At 38.2% G+C, this 21,256-nt stretch overlaps 2 long non-coding RNA genes across 2 annotated transcripts; both read left to right on the plus strand.

Moving 5' to 3' along the window:
* Positions 1-1,086: 1,086 nt before the first annotated feature.
* On the plus strand, positions 1,087-3,859 carry LOC137865637 (uncharacterized). The gene is made up of 2 exons (XR_011102032.1): positions 1,087-1,937; positions 3,473-3,859. It is a non-coding gene; the product is annotated as an uncharacterized lncRNA (long non-coding RNA).
* Positions 3,860-4,642: 783 nt separating this feature from the next.
* LOC137865606 (uncharacterized) lies at positions 4,643-11,572 on the plus strand. The gene is made up of 2 exons (XR_011102016.1): positions 4,643-5,375; positions 10,749-11,572. It is a non-coding gene; the product is annotated as an uncharacterized lncRNA (long non-coding RNA).
* The last annotated feature ends 9,684 nt before the right edge of the window (positions 11,573-21,256 follow it).

Below are 21,256 nucleotides of genomic sequence, written 5' to 3' on the forward strand. Positions count from 1 at the left end.
TACTGGGAGGGAAAAGGCCTTTGCAACCTGCCTGTTTCCCTGCTGTTGCAAAGAGATGAAGCACTGGGTGCTGGAGTATCTAAGTGAAGCAACATTTGGGATAATCAGTAATTAGCTGTCATTGCACCTGACAGCCTTACTTAACTACCCACCAAACAGTGGTTGCTGGTGGATGCACTTAGTTTCCCCCCCAGCTGTTTGCTCAGGTCTCTCTGCTGCCTTTCTGATCTTTCAGAACGCTCTGTGACCTGGATTCAGATTTCTTGTTCTTCAACCCACATTTTCACTGTCTCACATTATTCTTTTCCCACCCCTTTTGTTCTTTTCCTCACCCGTCGTTAGACCTACTTCCCACTCCTTCACAACCCTATTGCTCATGGAAACTTTTTTTTTGGAAAAGCGTGCGCAGTACCAGAGGTACATTTTCAGCCTGTAGTTTGTGGTGGTAGGCATTCACAGGCAAACCTAAAGCACCTGGCTGCAGTTCTTTGGCCATCTCCCTGGCATCTTGAAAGGGAGAGACATCTCTAGGGTGGCTCAGAGAAGGAACTCGAGATGTTCTGAGATGCCATCAGGAGGAGCATCACATCCTCCTTCCAGTGACTGCACAGGGCAGAGGTTGCCTGCTGGGCACTTTCAGTGATATGCCTCAAATCAGACTGTGTTATGAGCACTTATCAAAGTACAAAAATCAGAGGCTTGCAGCACCAGAAATAAATTAGTTCACTTAAATTCATCTCCATCAGTCCCAGATTTCCTGGCTGGGCCAACCAGGCAGTGCTAAGTGAGCAATGGGTGCAGGGCCACAGCCACGGGGCTACCAGAACCTAGGTCACGGGTGTTCCTGTAATCACCTTGATGCCTTCGCTGTTTCCAGACAATTAAAAAACACACAGGCCAACAATCCATAATAAATACATTTTACTCAGAGTAGCTGGAGGTTATTCAATAGAGTGACCCCATTATTGTAACCCTGGCCACTCCTGTTCACCGGCTGACTTGACTTTTAGTTGTTAAGTGTGAATGCCATGCACAAGCCTCACTTCTCTCAAACTCCTTCTCATGGAGTCGTGGTTTGTCCTTCAGCATGTAGAAAGGCCTGATGTCTTCAGAAAGGACATGCTAAGATTCAGAAAAAGAGAATGTACTGTGGAACAAATTGTCCAGGCAGCTCATGATGGTGAACCAGCAAAACTGCACAGCTGTTGGGTGCATGCAGTGTTGGGTCTGCACCTGCTGTTGGTGGGTCATACAACTAAAAGGGCACGTTAAGGCACCTGTGCTATTTCCTGGGAAAACAGAAATGAATGTACTTTTATGAGGGCACCCAGACTTTGTAAGCCTGCCTATCTATGTCTAATTGCATAGTTAGAAAAGATCAATGCTGCTGGTTTTGTCTCAAGTATGAAGATTGAGTTCAGCTGAGAGCATCAAGGCAATAAAATGAGAAAAGCCGAGTCTTGCCTTTTGAAAGCTGGCAAAACATGGGTGCTGTTTTCTTACTGGAGTGGGTTTGTTTTCCCTAAAAGCAGAAGTAAATGGAAACATCCCTATGGTGATGTCCCAAACAACAGGTTATGCTGCCATTTCTCCTGCTATTAAAACCCTGTCGTGTGTGTGCCCCGCAGAGCAGAAGCAGTTTGCAAGCTGGCCTGGAGTCTCTTCTCAGCTCAACTGCCTGCAGGTAGTTGGAGCACGTGGAGCCCATGCTTAACTCTGCATTTGATATGAAATTTTGAAAATCCCCCTGCTGATATCTGAGTGAGGACCTCATCTCTGAGAGGGCTGCCAGTGCCTTGCGCTTGGACTGGACATCTCCAGTGCTCAGCTGCTGAACAGAAAAGGTTTTGCTGTTTCTGTTTCACAGAAAATGTTCTGTGAAATCGAGCATCTTCCTCCATTTCCCTGTCTGTAGGGAAAGAAAGAGCTTTACAAAGGTAAAATGTTCTTTGCTGGGCCAAGGAGTTGTTTTACAGACCACAGAGGGCACAGAAAGCCTTGGTCAGTCTGGAATCTTCTCAGCAGCATCTCTGTAAGCCAGATCATGCACGTTTTGTGCCTGCCAGCTCTATTTATGTTGTCTACATTTTCCTGTATCAGGAGTATAAGACCTATTTAAACCTCTTCCAGGCACAAGTTATTCTTCATATCTATTTTGTAATATGAAAAAAAAAAACAACACCCCAAGACAAAAAGAAACAAAACAAAACATGGAGAATTTGAGATTGAATATAAAAAAAATTATTTATCTTGTGATAACAATGTAATTTCCCCAGTTAATATTAATACTTAAATTAATACTGAATTAATCAATTAACTGAAAAATGTGGAATAGGAGTTTGTAAATATCACACAGGAAATTTAATATATGTGAATTAAAATGATACTGGTCTCTGCTGTAAACATAATATGCACTTTATTTTTGTACATGGTCAAACATGGAATGAGGCAATTTAGCCAAAGGAAATGATAAGCAATGTAAGTCATCACTACCCCATGGAAATCTGCAGAATGCCAATAATTTAATAAAACATGTGCTTGCTAGATCAAATACTCCTAACTCTCTTTGCTCTGCAGTGAAACCGTGAGATCCAAGCAGAAGGTATGCTGAGATACTGTGCTCTCCGAATCAGTAAATTGCTGAGTACCTAAAATCATCAGCTACTTCAATTATTTGTGGTGGCAGGAAGTATCTGTGTTTAAATAGATGTTAAGGTTTTAACTGTAAACAGGAAATGAAAAATAAAATAAAAAAATCCTATACTGGAACAGAAAAATAAAAGCTGATGATTTCTTACTAATATGAGACAACTGTTTAAAACTGTGAAACTGAATTTTAAAATGTAAATAGGAAGCTCATACAAAGAACTGTTCTTGCTAGTGGTACTGCTGAGGCTGGCAGGATAGCTGATTACAGGCAAATGGCCAAAGCATGGCAAATATATATGTATCCTGTACATCAGAGGATTGTGCATTATGTGCATTATTATTGTGACTTCACACGGGGAGTCATGATGTAGTGTGTTGGTATGTGATACTGACACCTTTCAAATTACGTTCTTCCCAATATTTATGCATATTGGTTGCAAAATGAGTACTTTCAAATCTGAATTCCCATTTTATTTGATGTATGCTTAAAATATATATTAAAATGCATATTGAAAATCACAATACTTCTTGTCCTTACTGACTAAACTGGGAAAGAAAAGCCTGTAGTGTAGGTGTGCAGTACCTAAAAACCTGAAATGAGCACAAGGTCGTGCATACCTCTATATCTTTGAGGTGATGAACACCCTCAGCTTCCAGGGCTGCAGAGTTAGCTTTCCCAGGAAGAAAAGCAATGCAAAGGCAGTACAGGAGAAGGCACAGAAGCTGTGAGAAATGCATGCTCAGATGTCTTGATCTGTGCCTGAGCTGCAGAGGACTATCATAAGGAGATAACGTCCCTCTCCCTTTCTCTCTGCCTCCCCAGGAAGGCTGTGCCCTCTCTGCCACAACACTAGAGCTCACCCCATGGTTTACACGAGAAGTACCAGCACATATGAGGGACCTGTACTGAGGTGTTCCTCGCCTCAGATAAAGAGAAGTCAGCTTTCCTGCCTGGCAGCTGTCCACAGTGGCGTGCAAGTTCAAATAAAGAGATGGTTGGCAAGAAAGCATTTTTACTTTCACGTTGAGGGAAGATTTCCTGGGATTTCCCCTTCTTGTTTTGCCTCTGTTGCTACTATAAATGTGTATATAATAGTGGATTTTCCTCCAGGTTGAGTGCAAGATATTTTAATTACCTGCCTTACTTTTATTTTTCATTTTGAGCTTGCTTTGCTTCTATCTCACAAGAAAAAAAAAAATTCAGAAACTTTGAGCATGAGTGATGGAGGATGCTCCAGAGGCACTCTGAATTTTGTATGAATATCAGTTGTCTGGTCTAGTCAGTACTTACATTGGGATACTTCTCCCCATCTCACTCTTTGAATTTTCCATTAGGTTTGTTGTGATAACATTCAGATAGCACTGCAAAGTTTTCTGGAGTTTGGTGAACAATATCATCACCATCAATCAGAAGGACATTTTTTTTTTTTCCTAACACATGCCTGCATTTATCAGTATAATATTTAAGATGCACAACGGATTGCCCAGATATTCTTCCTGTTGCCGTTCCCTTTCCTCCCAGCTCTAACAAAAGGCAGCAGATGGTTAGATTTACTGTATCATCTCTGAGCAAGGAGGAAGGCGCTGACTCTGCCATTATGCTCTGAGAACCGCATATGACCCAGAGGACTGCAGCAAGAGCAGAGCCAAATAGGAGCCCCATTCATTAACGTGATCTTTGTCATTCCCACAAGCATGAAGCATGATTTTGCTGTTTCTTCCCTGGAATTTGCAAACTTTGGTTTCACTGTAACCCATTGATTTCTGTAGGGGAGTGGTCTGGGTGGAATTGGTTGCTCTTACTCCTAACGTACACTCTTCTTTTGGTGAAGTGTCCTGAGATCTCATGATTTGTTTCAAATGAGCCCATCCTAACTTTTCCCTGTGACATTTTGAAACTGCTGATCAACTCAGTTGCTCCTGTCCAATGCTAATGGAAAAAAAAAAAAAAAAAAAAAAAAAAAGAGAGAGAGAGAGAGAAAGAAGAAAAAAAAAGTGGTATTAGCAAAATACATTGTGGAGAAGAACTGATTTCTGGAGAACTGCCAAAACCAAAACTGTCCTGGGTGTCCTAAGAAATGCTCACTATTTATGGCATCTCTAAGCACTGCCAGACAGGTTTGACTAAGGAACGAAGCCTAGTATGGATTAATAGAGCAGCTGTTTTCTTTTTCTAGCTGTTTTTTTTTGTAAAGTGACTGCTGTCAGGATATTTTGTAGAAACTATGTATGTGTTTTAAGAGAACTATGAAGTTTAAGGTTTTTGAAATGTTCTGCTTCATCTGTAAAAATCAAAGAGTTTTCTTTCAAATTTTACAATTTATTTTTATTTTTATTTATCTGCTGGGGCCTTCAATGCCCTCACCTGGGACCCTCAGGAGACCACCTGGGATGCACCCCCGCCCACTGGCCCTGCAGCCACATTTAGGGCAGCCAAAGCACCTTGCCAGGGCTTTTCATGTGTTGTGGGTAGATCCTTGCTTATCCCTATCTGCCGCAGTGCCCTGCTTCTGGGGCTGTTCCAGGTTGTTCTTGGACCTTGTCACTTTGTGTGCATCGGGTCACTGCTGGACCTGTTGGTGCCATTGAGCTGCCCCTGCTCTGGTGCTGTCCATGCAGGTGAACATGTGGCCTCGTTGTCCTCTCCAACTCCCACCTTGTCATCCTCTGCAGAGCTGATCTGCTTCTGCTGATTTGGCTGAGAGCTTTCTCACCCTATGAGCAAGGTAATTGGTGCTTATTGTGTTGATGGGGCTCACTGTGTCTGATTGCCTTGCAGTTTGTGATTTTTAAGTTCCTGCAAAAACCCTTTTGAGTTAGGGAAATTGCAATCTCTGTTTTTAAAAATGTAGAGTTGAATCAATTAAAATTTAGTCCAGATATGTAAATAATTGCTTCCTGAATCCAGCAGGAGCTGGTTGCTTTGCTGTCATCTGAATTTAGCTAAATGAGCTAACTTTATGCTAGAAGCTGTTGGCAGGCAGAGGTTGGGACATAAGTCTTTCCATTCAAAGCTTATTGCTGTGCTATGCCCTGCAAGAGATTTTCACATACAGAAGAAAGAGAGAGGTGCTACCATACTGAAGCCTTTTATCCTTTCAGACACTAGAAAAAGATTTTTGTCATAGAAGATGTTGAAATTCTTGTGCAGAAACAGGACATAAAATCTTAAATAACCATTAAATAAATAGCTATTGACAGTGCTGCATGTTGCACCTTGCTTGCAGGAGGTGACAGTCAAGTAAAAGCTTTTACTTTCTTGGCAAGAAATCAAGGGTTTTCCAGGTCCTTTCATGAGCTTGAGACTGAGCAGTCTTATAGGATACAGTAAGCATTAAATTCCATTTGTTAAGAAACATAATATGCTAATATAAACAGTAATTAATTAAGCATTCCAATATCGCTGCTTAATAAAGGAGGAGACTGTTTAAGTTCCCACAATGTTGGCTAGAATATAAGATTGAAACTACTTTTCTTCTGGTCTTGCTTCCTTGTAATGCTACCCTTTTCTAAGTCAGTTGTAGGCCGGGTTGGGGAAATGCTCACAGACCCAATTGCATGGGCACATGAAAACAGTCCTAGAAAAGAAAAACAGCTTAATTTCCAGCCTTAGTGCATGCTCCCAGCTCCGTGAAAGTGTGTTAAATCATGGGAACACTCTATGCATACATAGGAAACCAATTTCTTGTCCCCTTGTTCAGTTTATAAGGTCTTCAACCTGAGATGGGATTCCTGATCTGCAAAGGACTACAAGCAACACCCATTGTCTGGGTGCTGCTTGGCCAAAAAGTCCCTGAGGGAGGAAGGTTGCTGTGCCCCACAGCACCCAGAGCAGCCTCAAGTGCCTCTGGGCCCCTCTGTCTCCTGCAGAGCTGAGCCCCAGCAAGATAGTTCGCTGGGGGGACCTTGGCAGCAGTTCCTATGGGACATGTTCGCACTGAAATCCCTCATAAACTGGAGGTGTGTTTAACGTGCTGTTGCTAAACTTTAAAAGAAACCTATGGGGAGGCTGATGTCCTTTTGGTAGCTTGGTGTTTGGAAATTGAACTATCCTGCTGGAACTGTTACCCATCTGCTGCTTTTCCTCTCTCTTTCATCTCTGGTATTTTTCTAAGTGCAACAATGCATTTCAAAAGCCTTTCTTGATTAAATAATTGTAAACTGATAAACAGAAACTAAAATTAACATCAGAGAACATGCTGATGTGGTGTAAATATTCAGCAGATAGAGTCCATGTGCTAAATTCAATACAGAGAACTCAATTTGCAATATTTGAGGATCTAAACTCCCATTTCAATGCAAAGGCAACAGTATCAATGAAGTATTATAGTTAACTTGGTAGCACCTTACAAAGGGCAAAAAATAATTAATTGTAAAAAAACCTTGTATAGCCTTTTAGCAGCTTGGAGAATGATTTTAAGCTTATTGGATCTGAAGTGAATTCATGAAGGCTCTTCTTTTCATTCTTGGATTTACTGCAGATAATGTTCAAGCATATTTGTTATTAAGATTGAGGGAGGTTGTTTTGTGTTTGGAGACATGGCACACCTTCCAGTCCTTGAAAGATGCACGTTACATATTTTTTTTCACACTGCAGTCAAATTTAATGGGCTATTCAGTGCCAAAACCTAGCAAGAATAACTATATCTCAGGAAAATATCATGCTGGGGTCAGGTAAGGTTTTCTCTTGGTTTTGCTTTCGTACCTGGGTATTAAAGTCATTGGTGTGAATTGCACTGATAGTAACACCATCAGAAAAATTATTCAACTTGGAACCAAATAATGCAAAGCCAGAGCCCTCAGAGTGTACATGGCAGGAACAAAGTGTTGCACATGTGGGCTGTGGCTCCAGGTGACCATCTCTGCACTGATATATTTGCCTTCAGGCAGCAGAGATTAGATGTCTGGAGTAATGAAAATGCCAATTGCAGAATTGTTTAAAAAACAAACAACGAAACACCTCCTGTTATCCTGATAGAAATGTGCTTGGGAAGATTAAAAACCTGGTTGAACGATCAGCATGCTTTAATGCTTACAAAAAGGTCCCCAGCAGCTACCCAGCTGTCAGGTGGAGGTTGATGGTGGGGAAGGAAGGAGTCAGTGTTGCTTTTATAGACGGCTAACAGGACTGCAAGTGTGTTACTTCACCAGTTAATTCACTAGACAAAACTTCAGAAACACGTCAGGGCTAAATCAGCTGAATTCCATTCCCCAGTAAACTTCAAATGTAGTTATTTGTACTATGGGTGGAAAGATGCCATTACTTACCAGACAGTTTGAGTCTCTGCCTCTCTGTGTCTCTGCAGATCATATTTTCTTCTTGTGTTTTTTATCTGATTTCTGTTCTGTCAGTGAGATGATTCCCAAAATACCTTGGGGTACATTCTTCAGTCTGGATGTTCATTATCTGTAAATGCCCCGAGCCCCATATATTTATTTTCTGTAGACCTGAGTCTGGAAACAAAACAATAAACTCTGTAGCTTGTTGTGGCTGTGCAACAATCTGCAATCTGACTTATTTATTAATTTACTTGTTCTGAGATTTTTGTTTTCATTGCTATCTGCTGCAGTTCAAAGGGGTCTTCTGTGTTTCCTTTTCAATACTTTTCTCCCCCCAAAAGCTGAAACTTTACTTTCCCAGATGCAGGTCACCTTTCATGTCATTCACCTTTCATCAGCTCTTCCACAACCCTAAAGAACCCAACAACACACCAACCCTGCCTAAAAGCAAAGATCTTGATAGGTGTAAATTATTATAGCTTTTTTGAAGTTATCTTGCTTCGCTCCTGATTTCTAACCGAATTAAAATTATTAGGTTAAAAATATTTCTAATCTAATAGAAATTTATTTGCAGCTGACATATAGAAATAGTAGTGAAGCAAATGTCCTCTTAGCTATTTGGGTTTGTCCTTAGGATTTATCTTTGCTATAGGTTTAAAGTACCCTTGCCTGCATTTTACCCAAACTCTTCTACCATCTCCACCCAGGCTTATACAAGACTGAAACCCAGGGCTGTTTTATGGAGGTATAAACTAGAGTTCTTCTCCTTTTCAGTGTGGATGATCTTCAATTTTACTGTGTAGAGAAGATTTGAAAGCCCTCCAGTCACCAGCAAGTCTGCACAATTTATTGCACTGGCTCTGTGTTAAGCCATTACCCCAAATTCTGGCCCCTAAAGAAAAAGCTGGAAACATACAATGATGATTGTTTGAAGGAGGAAGAATCAATACGTTGGTGAAATTTAATCAAACAATAAGAACACGCAAATATTTGGACTTGGTCCTGGGCAACCAGCTCTAGGTGGTCCTGCTTTGAGTAGGGCAGTTAGATGACATGAACTCGGGAGGTTCCCTTCAATATCCACTGTTCTGTAGTTTTCTGAAGAAGTTTCTTCCAGCTTTCCAGTTGAAAAAGAAGTATAAAGGCAAGTCATATAACTCATTGCATCCTATTTAGATCCACCTTAAATACAGTTCTGTTGATTGTGGTACCTGCTATTTTTAAATGAATAATGCTAACTTAACATAAGTACTTCCAACACCAGTGTGGAGGATAATTTTTTGGTCCCAGAATCTTCCTACTGTGATACCTAAGTGCACTGTCCTTAAACTTCCTAACTGCTAAATTTCTCTCCAGGAAATCACTTGTGTGCATTTTTAACTACTTCAGGACAGACAAAACAGACCACGTATTGAAGCATAGACCAAAATTTCTGTAAGGGTGATGCCTTCCCAGATCAAGAGATGGCCCTGAAAACTCTTATGTTTCAATCTTCCAAGGGGTAGTGTTTGTAGGAATGCTTTTTTGGTAATGACTGAGTAGTGATGTGAAAGACAGTGCCTTCAGAGAAGGTGCTCTGGATAGCTACTTCAGCACTCCGTTACTAGAAATGTCTTTCTACTACTGGGTTCTCAGTGATCATTGCAGATAACTACCATACAAAGATGTTACCAGCTTCAGATAAGTGCATTTCACTTAAATAAATAAATCTATATGTTACATACTTTGGCTCAGGAAGCTTTTTGGTAAACATTTTTGCTTCCTTCTAATTAGAAGATATTGATAAAAATAAGTTTAAGTTCTAACAATCTTCCAGAAATATTTTATGTTATTTCAAATTTTTAAGTACCTATAGTAAAAGAATATTTTCAAAGTATTCAAAATGCTTCATTGTTATATGTTGAATAATACAGAAAAATATAACAACATCAACTCTTTCAAAGCAGAATAGTGAATGTTGCCTGGAATATTTTTGCCCTTTTGAGGCATCTGATTGCCAACATAATGGGTCTCGATGGGAATTCATAACTATTACAGTATCTTTCAAATTGCAGTTAAAAAATGGAAGTCATACAAAAAAAGATTTTTCCAGGCATAGATGCTTCGATCAATAGTTTTAAAGTGATCAGGTGGAGGCCATACAGAGTCCCAAATTAACTACAAAACCAGCCAACTCACAGCCTTCCAATGAAGTATTCCTGAAACATTTTTTGCTTTATTCCTTAAGAGTGAAGGCTCTAATTTTCAACTTTCTATGCTTCAGGGTCCCAATTAGGTTGGGGAGTGTGACAATAGTTCTCAGATTTGCCTGAAAAACCTTAGCTTTCTCATACTAGGTGGTGGAATATAGGGTGTGGTAAGCCCTACAGCCTAGCCTGCAGGATCCGTGGCCTAGCCAGCTGTGCATCTGGGCTCATTGTAAGGGTGTGTGTTTGGGTGCTTTGCCCAGAATTTGTTAGTATTCCCCCTCTGCTTTGATCAGCTAATCTGAATAAAACTGGATTGAAGGTATCTGAGGTGAGGCCTACACCAGGTATGAAGCCTGGGTCAGGATTTGTGTTGCCTCAGAACTCAGGTTTGCTGTGGCTAAAGGTTTTCATAACATTTCTTGTAAATATTTTCACATAGTCTAGGAGCAGTCTGGATTGGATTTACTGACTCAAACTGTAGGGAAAAGTTTCATTCATATAGAAAAATAAACAAAGAGAATTAGAGTTTGAGCTGCCAGATGTCTCAAACTGCGGAGTATTGCAAAACCCTGAGTTTAAGTTCTCATAACACACTTCAGTAGTCAAGGCTATTGCATTTTTTTTTTCCAGATCACAAGGAGTTTTGTGTCTTCACACTGTGCTGGAACATACAACTGCTCCTCCCACAACATGGCAAAACGGGGGCCTACACAACTTGAGACTTCCACTGAAGCAGCAAAATAATTTCCTGTAATGTGAACACTGAGAAAGTATAGAGTAACATGTATTGGCAGATTGGCTAATGTGCATTTTTGAGGGATGACTTTCTCTTTAGGATCCTTTGAGGTATACAATATTGGCAGTAATAGTAGGTCTTGTGATTAATACTACATGCCTCTAAGAAATGGTTATGGAAAGATGGAATAACGAGAGTGGGAATAGTATATAACTGAGTGCAAGGACTGGAGGTAAATAGAACTGGACAGGTGTGTTTGTAGTCCTATAGGTGTGGACAAGTTTTATGGTTGTGGATGTGCAGCTTGAAGGATGTTTGGCTGAATCATAAGCCAGTCCTAGTAAAGAATGTCCAACCATCAGGACCAGAGGCTTCTAATATAAAAAACAGCAAAAGAGGGCCCTTATGAAACCTGTCTATAAATGACTTAGAGAAGAGATACAACATACTTTTTTAATGGCTTTTTAATGACTGAAGTGCAAACTTTCCCCATACATGCATATAATCAAGCACAGACTGTCTCTTTGCATTTCATGTAAGACATCTTCCACTTACTATCTTCCCACTCAGACCTACAGCTTAGACCGCATCTGTACATCTATGTTTTGCTAATTCTGTCAGAGAAAAAGAAATCATGATGGTTTGATTAACTGACTAGAGATCATGGTCAGGAATATAGGTCTTTCATATAAAAATAAAATGTATTGCTCTTTCAGAAGTGCTTTGTGTTCATATGACACCAAAGAGGCATGAGAAGTAGTATGGAACTTAATTGTGCATGAAAGAGGAAGCACAATGGATTTTCACAGTTACTAGTGTTATTAATATAAGGTATGTACACAGTGAGCATCACCATGCATCTTGACAACAAACCTTTTAGGCACAGGAATACTAGCAACACAAACACGGTTGTGCAGAACATGTTTAAATTCTTATTGTTTAAGGAAATTGAATAGTAGTAAAGAAAATCAGTCAGAAGCTAGGAGGAAAAAAAAAAAAACAAAACACACTATGCAATGTAGAATATGTATGTGGAGGTTGTGTTGGAAAAAACAACTACATTTGAATGAACTGGTGTTACAGGATGGAAAATTCAACTCCACTGGTGCTGAAGTGACTTACTGAATCTTCATCAGTGGAGGGGACAAATAACATTCCACTTGTATATGCATTTAGGGTTTGATGGTAAATGTCATTACATGCAGAAAAACATTTTTGCATACGGACATTGGTCTGGAAAAACTGTCATCCAGCTTAAGAAAGCATTTGTTTTATGGCATTAAAAACAAACAAACAAAAACAAAACAACAACAACAACAACAAAAAAAACCACCAACAAAACTTATTAAGCCTTAGTGTAGCCAGTTCATTATGGGAAGTATATCAGTTTAGCCCTGCTTAAAAAACAGTAGTTGAGAATCTTATCATGAAATTTGGCAAGAAGAGACTTAAATCATACTTTTATATTCCCTTTGTGCTGTGGGACATTAGAAAGAATATAGTTAGGTGTTTATTAGGAGTAGAAATATGTACCATGGCAACTCTTGTATCATCCATTATGCAATCTGTCTGGCAAGTTTGATAATCACAGCAGTTAACAGGAAAAAGTGTAGGTGGGTAAAAAGAAAGGAGCTGCCTAATTCATGAAGAGTTCTTTTAGGTAGAAATGGAGCCTGTGGAGTGGACATATGTTTCTCATTTAAATAAAGCCAGTTTGACTCTGACATTATGAAAGTTGGACTAATGAATATAGACCAAGCTGTGTTCTCACCCTCAGCAGAGTAGCACCAGCTTGACCTGACCATGCTTAAGTGAGAGTTCAGGTATTGTATGGATATCAGTTGTTACATGCAAATATTTGTGTTAAATTTTCCACGATTGAGTTTTGTTGGCATAAATGCCTGAAGACAGCCTTTTGAAAATTCTGTATGTTTATATTTGACAAAATTGTTATAATATGCAAACAAAACTTTCTGCAAACGGTACCTGCATGAAGGTTTGCTGGCTGATTTGTCTGCCCCTGCCTAGAAATTTGAAAGGGAAGAAGAAAATGCTTCTATGGATTCTTAAGGCTGTTCACTGGAATCTCTTAAGTGTTCCCTGTGGTATCCAATTTTACTGCTTGTCTTTTAAAGATCCTCTTATCAAATAGGTTAGTGTCAGGATTTGCTATCTGGTCATGTTCAACATGGCTGGAAGGAGGTGTCACAGTAATGTTCAATTTGGACTGAAAGAATGAACCTGATGTTAAGATAAAGCAATATAAATTATTAACAGAGGGGTAGCCAGAGCTGTTAAAGATGATGGAGATTAGATTAAAAAAAATAATAACAATAAAAAAAAAAAAGTGTGTAGGCACTGGCAAGAAAGAAAATGATGGGGAAGTGAAAGATTTAGTTTTATCTATTACTATTCTTGCCCCAGGAATGGTAAAAAGCTGTAACATCTAGAAATTGAATCTTTTGAGGTCTCTTACCACTTCATAGCAATGGTTGTTCTACTAGTTTACTTCGAACACATCTGCTCTGTAAGTGCTATACAGGGTGTAGGAGTTAACATCAGTTAAGGTACCTCTGACAGGTATTGATTCAAGGCTCAATGGAGCAAGCAAAGAGTGTAAACATCTGGGGACTTCCCAGATGTTTACTGGGACGTTATTAAGACAAAGTGTTGATGAATTCTTGTGGACTTCATCTGGTTTTAGAGAAATCAGAAGTTGCACAGTACAACAAAGGAGACTGGAGTCACCTAATTTTCAGTAATAACAGTTGCTATCCCTGTACTCGTTGCATTAGTTGTTGTGTGCTATGGCCCAACCATTTGGAAATAATGCTCCATAATTTCACAAATGGCACAGATAAAGGAAATTTGGGCAGCTGCATCCATGAGTGTTGAAGCCTGATATAATGCAGTGCTTCTCAACCAGCTCCAATGTGAAGACATCGCTACCACTTAAATCCAGCCTCTGTTCCCCTCTAATAATGGGTGGGTGGTATAGAGAGGGCAGATGATTATGTTTCACCATGAAGTTGAAAATACTTGCCCTTTTTAATAGGTATTCTTGCTGCAAGAGAAAATGATTCACTTTGTGATTCAATTAGGTCCATAAAGATAGTGATGCTGTGTAGTCATTTCATTAAGCTTTTGATTTTTAACTTAATTAAATGTTAATATACTAAGCTAATTCCTCATACATGAAAGAGAACTAATCAGAGAAGGAGCTTTATATCTTATCTTCTGCCAGTGCTGGAAAACAGCCAAGGGGTAGTGGGATCTCTGATGTAACTTAGTGTAGTAGCAGGGCTGTTTTTACTTTGGCCAGTGTACCTCAATGGCTTACTCAGAACCATTTTGTCTGCTTCAGACATCAAAATTCAGTTTACCACCTCAATACCCTCTCACTTTGATCCTATTCTGAAAAATCACTTGTTCTAGGAAAGAATAGGAGACAGCACAACACTAGGAATGGAGACTTAGTACAAGACATGAGTGTGAAGTATTGTGGTGCCTACTGACATTTAATACATTTATTTTTTTTGTCTCTTTTAACCAGATTTAATTTGAAGGTCTGTAGACATTTCTCTCCCACATAGCACCACTTGCTTGTTACAAGTTTCCTCCTTAAACGTTAAACTCAGTCCAAGCTTAATGAGTGCAGTATGATTATCCATTGCAAATGGAGAACTGTATCTGGAAGGGAGTAGTTCTCCCAGAGGAACTCAACTGAGAGTGCTTCTCTCTCATACTGTTTCTTGCCATAACTGTACCATCAGCATTAGCTGTATTGCTACCACAGCAGGAAATCAGTTCTGATGGATCAGTTTTTTTTTACTGTTGTATTCAAAGAATAAGACATGAGTGAATTTTGGAAGATGAATTCTGCCAGGGTTGGTTTGTACCCAGAAGCAAAGTTCTCAAAGATTGGTTACTATTGTTGTATGATTGGAAATGGTCTGTCTCCAGTGGTGTTACTGATATTTATCTACTTAAAACAAACAAACAAACAAACACAAACAACAACAAAAAATAATAAAAAAAAAATAGCAAATAAGCCAATTTGGGTTTTTAGGGCTGAATTCATATAAAGTGAGTTTGTGCTATAGCAACCACTCATCTGAACAAATGGCCTACTGGGAATATTCAGGGTATGACTTTTGTCATTTATTTTCTTGTTGCAGTTTAGCTCTAGCTCCTGCAGCTTTTGGTTTTGGAAGAAACTAGTGTTTGCATTTAGGGAGTTGTCACATTCATTGTTCTTACCTTTCCAGTTTTGTTTGAAAAACCTTTGTTTTTAAAGATCATATCAATAGCTGATTGGTTAACAAATCTAGTCTTCAAAAGGAGGAAAAAATAATACTGAAACCACTTGGGTTAGTAGTTACTAAAGTACAACATTCACTTCCATCCATAGCAGCTCCTGTACCAGAAATCAAATAATATATGGGCAGTTCATTGGTGACTTGGGCCCCAAAAATCAGATCAGCCATGTTAAAAAGGCTGGGAGTAGCTACTTTCATTTCCTATGTCAGAAGCTCATCTTTTTCCATCTATTATGGAACAAATTTGCTTATATTATTTCTGAATTTTATGACTGATTGTATGCAAAATTTCTTATCTACAATATCCCTAAAAACAAGGCTAAGGTAAAAAAAAATAAAATAATAATAATAATATATATTACGGCTAGGCTGCCTATAAAAATACAGAGTTCACACTGCTCTTTTGGCATGAAGATATAGATATCTGAACTACCAACTTGGTGGAAACCAGAAATTTCGAGTGGCTGGAAGTGTGCATCTTTATAATTCAGGAATTATAATTTATCAAGAAGATGGTAGTCAAAGAGATGACCAAGATGTATTGCTTTGCATGAAGTTACTTTTCTAATGAAACTGAAGTGTTGTACTTGCTGCACCTGTGGTTATCCTGGCCTCTCTGAGGCTGAAAGTTGTTTAATGAGGTGGCCTATTGTACAGGTTTCGATACACTGGCATAATGTTTCCTTTTAATCATTTTTCTTCAGGTTTTCTAAAGAAGAGGTTGACAGACCAAAACCAGAGTGTTGCATCTAATTGAAAACCAGTATAATGGTTTTCTGAACACAGCCACCTTTTCATACTTAATCAGAAGCACATACGTGTGCACTCTTACCTATACCCCTTTGGTTTTAACTGCTTATGCTAATTATCACAGTGGTCAGTTGTTACACACTTGAGGTGCATGAGTTCTGAGTGCTTTGAAGAGGGATTGATAATGAAGCCCTTAAATGAATAAAATATCCTGTCTTCTATTGTGTCTGATAGCATGTCAAGGATTGCTTGCACTTTGAAAATGATCATCATTCTTTAATGTCAATTTGTTAACATCTAGATTATCATTTTGTGTTGCAGTGTGCCACCATGCCTTGCTACTACAAAGACAGCAGAGAATTAAAGGTGCACTCAAGGTGCCCTGTTTTGAATTAATAACTGACTTTCATTTAAAAACTTGAGGGTAAAAATTCTTCCACTTTGCAATATTTGTTATTACATGCCTATGAGACGCAAAAGTAATGAAGAATTAAGTTTTCATGCATACCTTCATCAGAAGGGTCAAGGTTGAAGCTAAGTGACCAGCAACAAGTTCAAGGAGACTGCACGTTTCTATAGAGACAAAATTTTTATCTATATTCTATTTAAGTACCTGAATTAGAACTGCTGAACAAATTTTGCAACACTTCCTGAGTCTAGAAGCCTTAAATAAACCTTCAAAGTACAGTGACTTTATTTCAAGTAAATCTTAAAGTACTTAAGTGGAAATAAAATAATGTATTTTGTACATGCTCAAGAAATAAAAATAATAAAAAATACAACATTGCTCTTCTTTGAAATATATATATATATATTTATTTAATCCAGAGTATTTCACAATATTAGAACTTAATTTTGTGACACATTAGTTCACTAAATGTTAATCTGTCATAGCAGCCCAGGTTCCAGAACTGGATATTACTGAGAAATCTATGAGATTTCTTTTTTTTGGACTAACAACAGAAACAGCAAAATATTCTTCCAGCATTGCTGGAGATACCAGTGTACTTCTAGTATCGCATCATATCCAGCAGAGTAACAAGTGGATAGAAAACTCACAGAATAACAAATTACCAGCAGTAAATTTCCTTATAATCTAGATTTCGTTGCTGCAGGATTGAAATAAAGTGATGTTCCTGACTTGCAGAACATGTTAAAGCTGAGATATCAAGCAGCATGAAAACTCTTGTAGAGTGGATGAAATACAATTCTAACCTGGGAGAGTTCTGGGCTAATGGCACTGCTGGATGGCTTCTGTGAAAGCCTCACCTCAAACTTCATCCTCAAACTTCTGTGTGTGTTTTACACAGATAGTTCCCCCTTGATGAGGATGCTTTGAGCCTTCGTACAGTGAATATGAAGCAGTTTTGAGTTGTTTCAATTATAAAAGATGCTTCTTGTTCCCAAAGCCTCCTTGAAATTTATAGCCATTCTTGTATATGACTGTTGTCTTGCACTCATCGTACTTATCCACCTAACTTTTCAAATTAAAGTATTTTAGTGGATTTTTCCACTATATTACCTTCTTGTATCTGAAAAGCATGAGAAGTTATCTTTTTATTTATGAAGCACAGCAAGACAATCAGTGAAAGTTGTCTTGTTTCAGTCTCTCTGATTGCTTACTATTCTTCTGCAAAATGCTGGGTGAGGAGGGAAGATCAGTCTACCTAATGTTTTATTACACGAACTGTAAGGAGAATAATTATCATGACTTGGTGATATGTGTGCTTTATTAAATAGAAAGCATGACAGATTCATATCTGATGTGATTTTCAGTCATCTGCATTTTCATTTTTGAGATGAGGTTCTCCTTTAGGTTGCTCAACCAAAGATGTCTTGGTAAAATATTTTGTCCAGTCCACAATGATGTTTATTTTTCTTCCAAAGGAAAGAAGTGTTACAATATTTTCCATATGTTTTAGGAAAATGAAAATCAAAATTTAGAGTTGCTAGACCACCATTTGTACAGGAGAGGACCAAAGGGTAAAAGGAAGGCTGAGAAGGCCACAACGATGTTCTACAGACAAGGGAAACGGTTATAACAAAGAGAGAAGAGCTGTTTCCACTAAAGGTGAATACGAGCATAAAAAGCTGTAAAATGGCCGTGAGTAAATTTAGCCTGTAAATGATTTTTTTTTTTTTTTTTTTTTTTTTATCATCAAAGGCATGGGTAAAAATGGAAATAGCTTTTTCCGGCAAGCTGCTTCCCTGTGTGAATCCAGGGTAATAACTGCCATCTTCAGTAAAATACTATCTGTGAAATGTTTGAAAGAAAGTAAAAGACCCTTTTGTTTCATTGGGCAACTAGGCAATATTTGAGTTTTCAGTTAAGGAAAGCAAAAAAGAAAAACACCTCCCCCTTCTAAAGACTTCTGGTTATTCTTTAATCTGTAAGGGTGGAAAAAAATACTTTTTAATTTAGGGATACATTAAATATAATTTTGCTTTACATTATGACCAACTTTATCTAGGGTAATAGAGTCCAGAACTTGTGCTGAACATTCTTTATAGTTGGTAATAATATACCAGAAAAACAGTAGTTTAACCATTGTATCTCAATGCGTGTCTCAAAACGAAAATATTTTACCATTAAATTGAGCAAATGGGGAAAATGAGTCCTTCAAACCTCAGAAACAAACTGTTTCCACCAGTTTCCTATTTACTAAGGCATTTTTCAAATGGTTTTTGTCTGCATGTGTACTTTAAGAGTGTTTACAGATTTACAAAAGTACAGTAAAATAGAAAATCAATGGGCATTTGCCAAAGCATTAACTGATAGCACTTGTTGGGACCTATTAATGTACTTCATTCTAGTAGTCATGCAAGGTGTATGAACTTCTATGCAAACTTAGCACTTGCACAGGAATGTAGGGATCAGTTGGCTCTGTCTGACATGCATTGCATACATTAAAGATGCTCTTGTACTTTTGGTGCTATGGCCAGATCATTTCTTGGAGTGAAACAGACAAGGTCTGTACTTCAAAGGGCAAGCAGCATGGTCTAAACGGTAATATTTGGTAAGTGACATAAGTTATTAGAATGCAAAGTATTTGCTGACTGTTAATAGGGTAATTAAACGGGTGCCCTACCACACCTTTCTAGGCTCAGTGGCTGCAGACAGTATCAGAAGAATTCATGTGACCACACTATTAAACAGGCTGTGCAAGTACGGATAGAGGAAAAATAGTCAGCTGGCTTCCCTGTAGGTGAAATACACTGCAGAGCAAGTCTCTAGTTATTATTCTTGTTGCCTCTGTGACCTCAATAGTTATTTATCATTCCTCAGAGTTGAAATGCTTTCTCCATTAACTTCTATCACTTCAGCTGTCACATTTGAATTCATTCTTTCCTAGAAAAAATATTTATTCTCCTTTCCTCTGAAGTGGGAATGCAATGATTAGCCATATAATCAGTAGATGTTGATCTTCATAGAAATTCTATACTCTGACATGAATAGGAATTATACACCCTTAAACTGTATTAGTTACACTCCTTAGCCAGATACAGCACAGAGACAGTGGTTTAGCTGCCTAATCTGAAGCCAGAGGAAAAGCTTGCACTAATTTCAATTGGCTTTGAATCAGGCCAGAAGTCTGAAGTAATTATATCGGCAGGATTACAGCAATGAAAGAGTGAAGTAAGACCCCTTATCTTCAAGCTCTTTCAGTCTGAAGATACTTTGGAGTGGCACTACTTAAAGCAGGCAAACTAACAATTTGTTCTACCTTTTGGAAAGTAGATTAAAATAATGGATCTGATTCATTCCTATTTTATCACTGAATACCATCATTACTGAAGACAGGATTGTTCCTTGAGCTCCCAAAGGACACCGTATTACTTCATTTTTATTTCTCAGTATCAGTGCACTTACCTTTGTGGACGTTGTTATTCTTGCACTTAAAAAAAAAAAAAAAAAAAAAAAAAAGCCACTCAGATGTTTGACTAAGAAATCATTTTAGCAAAATGTAAATTATTCCAGAGGGTTCATCTACATAAGTACACATTAATCTACTTCTTAAATATGTAGCAGAGTCTTTCCCCTGAGGAGACTATGGAGCTGTGAAAATATGTAACAGTAATTAATTACTACCCAAGAATAGATTAATATTGCATGGTAGGAATAATAAAACAAAATGTATGTAACTAAGTGGTGTCTGTAGGGTAATGCAAACTGAGAAGAAATATCTGACAGTGACGGTGTTATATTTAATATCCCATCAAAAGGAAAGTGCAGTTTTTTATTTGAATGACATTTTCTGTATAGCACAGCTATTTATTTTCTCAGCTCATATTTTAGACAAACGAAAACATTTTATTTCCTATTGCCCAAGAGAGCTAGCTTCATTGTTGATGGGGGGAAAAAAAAAGCCATTTCTTCTTTTAGGAATTGCTGTTAGACATTACTTAAGTCTGTGCTTTGGTATTAAATATCATTGCCCTGTCTGTGTTTGCATATAAACTGGAGATGAGAATGTGTTCCTGAATATATCTGTCATGCACTGTACTTTGCCTTTCATCACTTAAAGGTTTTGCCCCAGTCTTACAGCACCTCAGCCATTCTCTTTTTGGTTTGTCCTAAAGTTGATGCAGCAAAGATCTCTAAATGGTGTATAAGTGGCATATTTCTAGATTTAACTCAGACATGAAACCCCATTAACAATTTCAAATATAAATTATCTTGCAATGTGTGAAGCTGAACTCCTAGAAAATCAGCAGGTTGGGTTGAAATATGGGATGGGGGAGAACCATAGGCATACTGGCCACCATTTTGTCCTTCAGTAATGGACAGATTTGCTAGTATGTATTTTAAATGAAGATACTAATGCGGGACTTAAATTTAGCTTTTTCCAGTTTGTATTCCTATGTTATCTGAGTCACTGAATCCAATTTATTGTGGCTGCAGACAAGCACGTTAAAAGTCCAGAATATCCCTACTGATCAGAGAGCTTCCTTGCTTTTCTGACTCTGCAGGGCCCAACACTACAAAGCACAAGACACTGCTTGGCCAAGCACAAGGCACTGTAACTCTTAATATGAAAATGAACCTAGATTTGTTTCAATTGCCAGCCATAACATTCTTCCACAAGGAATATAAATCCCAGCTCAATAAATGGCTGAGGGAAGATTTCCCCTAAATACTTGCTTTTTTTGTTTTGTCCACAATTCGAAAATAGTCCATATCTTGAAAGTGTGTGTGTGTATACATACATACATATATATATTATATATATATTTATTTTTATTTTATTATTTTTTTTTTCCACAAGGTAAATCAGGACAAGTTTTTTTGGGAAACCAGTTCAGGATTGTAGAACAAATTACTTCCAGGCAAT

The sequence above is a fragment of the Anas acuta genome, chromosome 16 (assembly GCF_963932015.1).
Source record: "Anas acuta chromosome 16, bAnaAcu1.1, whole genome shotgun sequence".
In the NCBI taxonomy this organism is placed as follows: Eukaryota; Metazoa; Chordata; class Aves; order Anseriformes; family Anatidae; genus Anas; species Anas acuta.